This window comes from Schistocerca gregaria, unplaced genomic scaffold (genome assembly GCF_023897955.1).
Source record: "Schistocerca gregaria isolate iqSchGreg1 unplaced genomic scaffold, iqSchGreg1.2 ptg000578l, whole genome shotgun sequence".
Classification (NCBI taxonomy): domain Eukaryota; kingdom Metazoa; phylum Arthropoda; class Insecta; order Orthoptera; family Acrididae; genus Schistocerca; species Schistocerca gregaria.
In genome coordinates this window covers 237,501-245,000 of record NW_026061969.1, presented here as the reverse complement: position 1 = coordinate 245,000, position 7,500 = coordinate 237,501, and the positions used below count along the sequence as shown (strand labels likewise).

At 54.8% G+C, this 7,500-nt stretch overlaps 3 non-coding genes across 3 annotated transcripts in view; all 3 read right to left on the bottom strand.

Annotated features, from left to right (window-relative positions):
* The window catches only part of LOC126315915 (large subunit ribosomal RNA), a 4,222-nt gene extending 3,130 nt beyond the window's left edge, over nt 1-1,092 (bottom strand). The window contains exon 1 of the ribosomal RNA XR_007556018.1: nt 1-1,092. This exon is cut by the window's left edge and continues 3,130 nt beyond it. This is a non-coding gene — a ribosomal RNA (large subunit ribosomal RNA).
* A 188-nt stretch (nt 1,093-1,280) lies between these two features.
* On the bottom strand, nt 1,281-1,435 carry LOC126315882 (5.8S ribosomal RNA). The gene has a single exon (XR_007555989.1). It is a non-coding gene; the product is annotated as a 5.8S ribosomal RNA (ribosomal RNA).
* Nucleotides 1,436-1,803: 368 nt separating this feature from the next.
* Nucleotides 1,804-3,696, bottom strand: LOC126315892 (small subunit ribosomal RNA). The gene has a single exon (XR_007555998.1). It is a non-coding gene; the product is annotated as a small subunit ribosomal RNA (ribosomal RNA).
* Nucleotides 3,697-7,500: the final 3,804 nt, after the last annotated feature.

The following is a 7,500-nucleotide window of genomic DNA, read 5'->3' as shown; positions in this document are numbered from 1 at the left end:
AGGACGAGACGCCCCGGGAGTGCGGAGGCCGCCGCCCCGTGAAGGGCGGGGAAGCCCCATCCTCCCTCGGCCCGCGCAAGGCGAGACCTTCACTTTCATTACGCCTTTAGGTTTCGTACAGCCCAATGACTCGCGCACATGTTAGACTCCTTGGTCCGTGTTTCAAGACGGGTCGTGAAATTGTCCAAAGCTGAAGCGCCGCTGACGGGAGCGATTATTCCGCCCGAGAGCATCCCGAGCCAACAGCGGCGCGGGTCCGGGGCCGGGCCAGGTAGGTCCGTCATCCGGGAAGAACCGCGCGCGCTTGCCGGGAGCCCGAGCGCCCAAAGGGGCGAATCGACTCCTCCAGATATACCGCCGAGCAGCCAGCCAGGACACCGGGGCTCTGCCCAACAGACGCGAACCGAGGCCCGCGGAAGGACAGGCTGCGCACCCGGGCCGTAGGCCGGCACCCAGCGGGTCGCGACGTCCTACTAGGGGAGAAGTGCGGCCCACCGCACACCGGAACGGCCCCACCCCGCGGCGAGTGGAAAGGCAACCGGACACGACCCCGCCGCGGATTGCTCCGCGCGGGCGGCCGGCCCCATCTGCCGAGGGCGGGGGCCAGTGGCCGGATGGGCGTGAATCTCACCCGTTCGACCTTTCGGACTTCTCACGTTTACCCCAGAACGGTTTCACGTACTTTTGAACTCTCTCTTCAAAGTTCTTTTCAACTTTCCCTCACGGTACTTGTTCGCTATCGGTCTCGTGGTCATATTTAGTCTCAGATGGAGTTTACCACCCACTTGGAGCTGCACTCTCAAGCAACCCGACTCGAAGGAGAGGTCCCGCCGACGCTCGCACCGGCCGCTACGGGCCTGGCACCCTCTACGGGCCGTGGCCTCATTCAAGTTGGACTTGGGCTCGGCGCGAGGCGTCGGGGTAGTGGACCCTCCCAAACACCACATGCCACGACAGGCGGCAGCCTGCGGGGTTCGGTGCTGGACTCTTCCCTGTTCGCTCGCCGCTACTGGGGGAATCCTTGTTAGTTTCTTTTCCTCCGCTTAGTAATATGCTTAAATTCAGCGGGTAGTCTCGCCTGCTCTGAGGTCGTTGTACGAGGTGTCGCACGCCACACCGCCAGCCGGCTGTGCACGCTACCGAGAAAGTACCGGTATGCGAACCGCCAGGCGACGGGCGCGCATCGCACGTTTAAGGAGACGCGGCCGGCCACACAGGCGACCACGACACTCCCACGTCTCCGAAGCGGGACAAACGCCGCGCGCTTCAGTATACGTAGCCGACCCTCAGCCAGACGTGGCCCGGGAACGGAATCCATGGACCGCAATGTGCGTTCGAAACGTCGATGTTCATGTGTCCTGCAGTTCACATGTCGACGCGCAATTTGCTGCGTTCTTCATCGACCCACGAGCCGAGTGATCCACCGTCCTGGGTGATCTTTTCCTTTTCAGTCTCCCACTGTCTCTTTCAAGACAGTAGCATTTGCGGGACTGAGGCGTCTGACGGCCCCTGTTCCACTATTTTTTTTTGTGTCCAACGGCCTCACAGCCGATGGGCGTCGTACGGCTCCACACCGGAGCGGACAGGCACTCGGGCGAACGTCATTCAAAACCGGCGCCAGGCGCCAGGTACCGCAGGCCAGCCGCTCCAGAGCTTCAGCGCTCGTACCACACAACAACAACACTTCCGCTAGTTTTGAGAGGCACGCGTGGTTCCGCACGCGGCGCACGGCCACTGCCGTACAGGTAGCGTGTTGCGCGACACGACACGACACGCACATCGAAAGACATGCAGTCTAGTCGGTAATGATCCTTCCGCAGGTTCACCTACGGAAACCTTGTTACGACTTTTACTTCCTCTAAATGATCAAGTTTGGTCATCTTTCCGGTAGCATCGGCAACGACAGAGTCGATGCCGCGTACCAGTCCGAAGACCTCACTAAATCATTCAATCGGTAGTAGCGACGGGCGGTGTGTACAAAGGGCAGGGACGTAATCAACGCGAGCTTATGACTCGCGCTTACTGGGAATTCCTCGTTCATGGGGAACAATTGCAAGCCCCAATCCCTAGCACGAAGGAGGTTCAGCGGGTTACCCCGACCTTTCGGCCTAGGAAGACACGCTGATTCCTTCAGTGTAGCGCGCGTGCGGCCCAGAACATCTAAGGGCATCACAGACCTGTTATTGCTCAATCTCGTGCGGCTAGAAGCCGCCTGTCCCTCTAAGAAGAAAAGTAATCGCTGACAGCACGAAGGATGTCACGCGACTAGTTAGCAGGCTAGAGTCTCGTTCGTTATCGGAATTAACCAGACAAATCGCTCCACCAACTAAGAACGGCCATGCACCACCACCCACCGAATCAAGAAAGAGCTATCAATCTGTCAATCCTTCCGGTGTCCGGGCCTGGTGAGGTTTCCCGTGTTGAGTCAAATTAAGCCGCAGGCTCCACTCCTGGTGGTGCCCTTCCGTCAATTCCTTTAAGTTTCAGCTTTGCAACCATACTTCCCCCGGAACCCAAAAGCTTTGGTTTCCCGGAGGCTGCCCGCCGAGTCATCGGAGGAACTGCGGCGGATCGCTGGCTGGCATCGTTTATGGTTAGAACTAGGGCGGTATCTGATCGCCTTCGAACCTCTAACTTTCGTTCTTGATTAATGAAAACATACTTGGCAAATGCTTTCGCTTCTGTTCGTCTTGCGACGATCCAAGAATTTCACCTCTAACGTCGCAATACGAATGCCCCCGCCTGTCCCTATTAATCATTACCTCGGGTTCCGAAAACCAACAAAATAGAACCGAGGTCCTATTCCATTATTCCATGCACACAGTATTCAGGCGGGCTTGCCTGCTTTAAGCACTCTAATTTGTTCAAAGTAAACGTGCCGGCCCACCGAGACACTCAACAAAGAGCACCCTGGTAGGATTTAAACGGGGTCCGCCTCGGGACGCGAAAGCACCCCTTCGGCTCGCCCCACCGGCAGGACGTCCCACGATACATGCCAGTTAAACACCGACGGGCGGTGAACCAACAGCGTGGGACACAAATCCAACTACGAGCTTTTTAACCGCAACAACTTTAATATACGCTATTGGAGCTGGAATTACCGCGGCTGCTGGCACCAGACTTGCCCTCCAATAGATACTCGTTAAAGGATTTAAAGTGTACTCATTCCGATTACGGGGCCTCGGATGAGTCCCGTATCGTTATTTTTCGTCACTACCTCCCCGTGCCGGGAGTGGGTAATTTGCGCGCCTGCTGCCTTCCTTGGATGTGGTAGCCGTTTCTCAGGCTCCCTCTCCGGAATCGAACCCTGATTCCCCGTTACCCGTTACAACCATGGTAGGCGCAGAACCTACCATCGACAGTTGATAAGGCAGACATTTGAAAGATGCGTCGCCGGTACGAGGACCGTGCGATCAGCCCAAAGTTATTCAGAGTCACCAAGGCAAACGGACCAGACAAGCCAATCCGATTGGTTTTGATCTAATAAAAGCGTCCCTTCCATCTCTGGTCGGGACTCTGTTTGCATGTATTAGCTCTAGAATTACCACAGTTATCCAAGTAACGTGGGTACGATCTAAGGAACCATAACTGATTTAATGAGCCATTCGCGGTTTCACCTTAATGCGGCTTGTACTGAGACATGCATGGCTTAATCTTTGAGACAAGCATATGACTACTGGCAGGATCAACCAGGGAGCTGCGTCAACTAGAGCTGAGCAGCCGGCCGCCCGGGAGTGTGTCCCGGGGGCCCGCGCGAACACGCAAGCGTCCGCTCAATTATTCTGCAAACAGGAGGAGGCCGAGCTCCCCTGCACGATACACCTCGAAACCCTCTCAGGTCCCGGCGGCGCGCAGCGCCGTCCTAGGTACTTGGTCGGTTTCGAGAGAGGCGCAATCGCCCGGAGTTAGGCGAGTAGACGGTTTTAGTGCGAACACCCTTGCTCCCAACTGAGCTTGCCGCTGCCGACAGAGGCCCGGGAGCGTGCTGTCGTGGCATTGCCGGCGGGAGACAACACGCGCCACCTATGGTGACCGGCAGCTCCAACGCCAGCGCCACACAAGGGCAAAGCCCCACTTGGGTGCAGAAGCGAACTCTCCCAGCACAGCGCACGCGCCAACACGTCCGCACAACTGCGATACAAACCACCTGCGAGAACCGCTGGGGCGAGCCGAGCAGCAGACGGCGTCGCGGCGCCGAGTGCCAGGCGGCGGCGCATCCTCAACGCACACAGTCCTCAATCAGACCAGCACACTGCAGATGTCCACCGCGCTTCGCACCGGGCTCGGCTGAACCAACTTTGGCCGCCAGGCGCCGCGTGCAGGGTGCGCCGCAGCGTAGCTGCGCCGCCTGCCGAGCCCGTCGGCTGGCGCTCCTGCCACTCGGCGCCCCCCACCAGCCGCCTGTTGCGCGTGCGCCCACGCAGCGCGCGGCCAACACGCCGGGCGGCCCCCCTTCACCGGCCGGGAACAGTCCCACCAAGCCACCGCCGCGTATCGCTTCATACCCACATGGGCCTAGTCACGTGTGTGGATGTGGCGGGTACCGCTGAAACAACCGGTTAATAGCTGTACCGATCGTCGCCATCACAGATTCACCTCCAGCGTGAACAACCGCTCAACAACGGATTTCCAGTTCATTTGCGTATCTTGGGCAGTAAACGTAGATGTCCACCTACATTTGCGAATTCAACAATTCTTGCATGCCAGGATGTCATGTGTCACGACACGCTACATCAGACCACATACACACTGCGACATGTGCAGAAGAGAACACGTGGAAGGTGGCCCGCGCACGTATGCGATGTCCCTTCCGCGATCCACTGTCAACCGGCATCTGCGGCATGTCCCAGATATGGAACGCGGTCCACCAGGGTAGCACTTTGTGTGAGGCAATACGACAAAGTCGGAATACAAACACGCGATCTAGTGTCGGCTCACGCTGACCTGACCTGACTCACCGCACCACCACCCCCAGCGACCCAGGGTGACATACAATGCGTTCGTACGTTCCTCCCACACGCCTCTACGGCGTACCACAGTGCAACCTAGCTGTTATTGGGAGACGAGACAAGTAGCATCGAGCACAACATATGGAAATTGAGATTCGACACCGTTGGGCACAGCCAGCGTACGGTCACACGTATCACACTACTTCACTCTGTACGTAACTACCGATGATCGGTACAGCGTGTGGGTTACGCGTACGACATCAGCGGACAATGGACACAGACCATACCACGACGTACACTGAGGGCGTCGACATCTGAACGCAACTGAACAGCTGCGAGGCTCATTTAACACTCAAACGCCAGACCGACCAGCTTGAGAGGACGGAGACACAAAGAGAGGGGCAGAGGGGGGGGGGGGGCGATATAGTCCTATTGCAGTACAATTGACAGTGGATAGCGGGAATATGTGGAAAGTAAGCAACACTCGCAAGACATCTACATGAGGATAACAACGACACCAGAGATTCCGAGCAGTGAACTATGTTAGGCAAAGGGACAACGTGGGTTAGGTTAAGGGACAACGTGGGTTAGGTTAAGGGACAACGTGGGTTAGGTTAAGGGACAACGTGGGTTAGGTTAAGGGACAACGTGGGTTAGGTTAAGGGACAACGTGGGTTAGGTTAAGGGACAACGTGGGTTAGGTTAAGGGACAACGTGGGTTAGGTTAAGGGACAACGTGGGTTAGGTTAAGGGACAACGTGGGTTAGGTTAAGGGACAACGTGGGTTAGGTTAAGGGACAACGTGGGTTAGGTTAAGGGACAACGTGGGTTAGGTTAAGGGACAACGTGGGTTAGGTTAAGGGACAACGTGGGTTAGGTTAAGGGACAACGTGGGTTAGGTTAAGGGACAACGTGGGTTAGGTTAAGGGACAACGTGGGTTAGGTTAAGGGACAAATTGAGTTAGGTTAAGGGACAAATTGAGTTAGGTTAAGGGACAAATTGAGTTAGGTTAAGGGACAAATTGAGTTAGGTTAAGGGACAAATTGAGTTAGGTTAAGGGACAAATTGAGTTAGGTTAAGGGACAAATTGAGTTAGGTTAAGGGACAACGTGGGTTAGGTTAAGGGACAAATTGAGTTAGGTTAAGGGACAAATTGAGTTAGGTTAAGGGACAAATTGAGTTAGGTTAAGGGACAAATTGAGTTAGGTTAAGGGACAAATTGAGTTAGGTTAAGGGACAAATTGAGTTAGGTTAAGGGACAAATTGAGTTAGGTTAAGGGACAAATTGAGTTAGGTTAAGGGACAAATTGAGTTAGGTTAAGGGACAAATTGAGTTAGGTTAAGGGACAAATTGAGTTAGGTTAAGGGACAAATTGAGTTAGGTTAAGGGACAAATTGAGTTAGGTTAAGGGATAATCTGGTACAACCACAGTTAGGTTAAGCGATAATCTGGTACAGCCACAGTTAGGTTAAGCGATAATCTGGTACAGCCACAGTTAGGTTAAGCGATAATCTGGTACAGCCACAGTTAGGTTAAGCGATAATCTGGTACAGCCACAGTTAGGTTAAGCGATAATCTGGTACAGCCACAGTTAGGTTAAGCGATAATCTGGTACAGCCACAGTTAGGTTAAGCGATAATCTGGTAAAACCACAGTTAGGTTAAGCGATAAAGTTGGTTAAATTTGGTATTGTGTGGGAAGGGGGCAGAGAGGGGGGGGGGTGGATAGTGGTGGCAGTACGCGGATGCCTGAGTCACCGTCAGATACGTCACGTCGGTTCGATGCTTGTAGCAAGAGGCTGGCGGGTCTGTGTCTCTCACTTCTGCAATTTTTCATGTGGTATAACACGAGGGCGGGTGGTGATATTTGGTGCCCCTCTGTGTAGGATGTGTGTTGGTGGTGTTGGTTTATCTGAGCAATGGTAGTTGTCGGAGGAGTGTGGTATTGTGCTTTTATAGGTGGACCTACTGGTCTGGTTATCATAGTGTCGACGGTGCAATGTGGCAGAGAGGGTGCACTCGACATTGTCGCATTCCAGATGTTTACGTATTGTGTGTCTCCGTTGCAGGCCGAGAGTAGTGCATGTTCGAGTGTCTGGCTGACGTGCGATTCACGTTGTGTGCCCAGTCTTACAGCACGTATAGGGACATTCGCATAAATCATCTATATGTGGCCTTGCATCATTTACTAAGCAGTGCCGTGAGACGACCGAACTATTAGGAAAGTACTGATGTACCGCATAATGTTTACCTTCCACCACACGGCGAGTATCGACTGTGCCCAGCGTTGCCACCGCAGGCAGCGGTCACCGTCACCATTGTGCGGCGGAACGGAACATCTATATCCTCAGAGGAGCACTCTTTGCCGCCGGGCGTCAGGTCTCGCGGCCTGCCGGCCAGCGCCCATGACGAACTTACTGCATGTATAGGGACAGCGGGAATTTGGCATACTTGATATAACTCTTCATGAGACGCAAGATATAGGGGTGGATTGCAACTTACGACTGCGAGAAAAGTCCGCCGTTCATCCGCCGGAGTTGCGATTTCGGC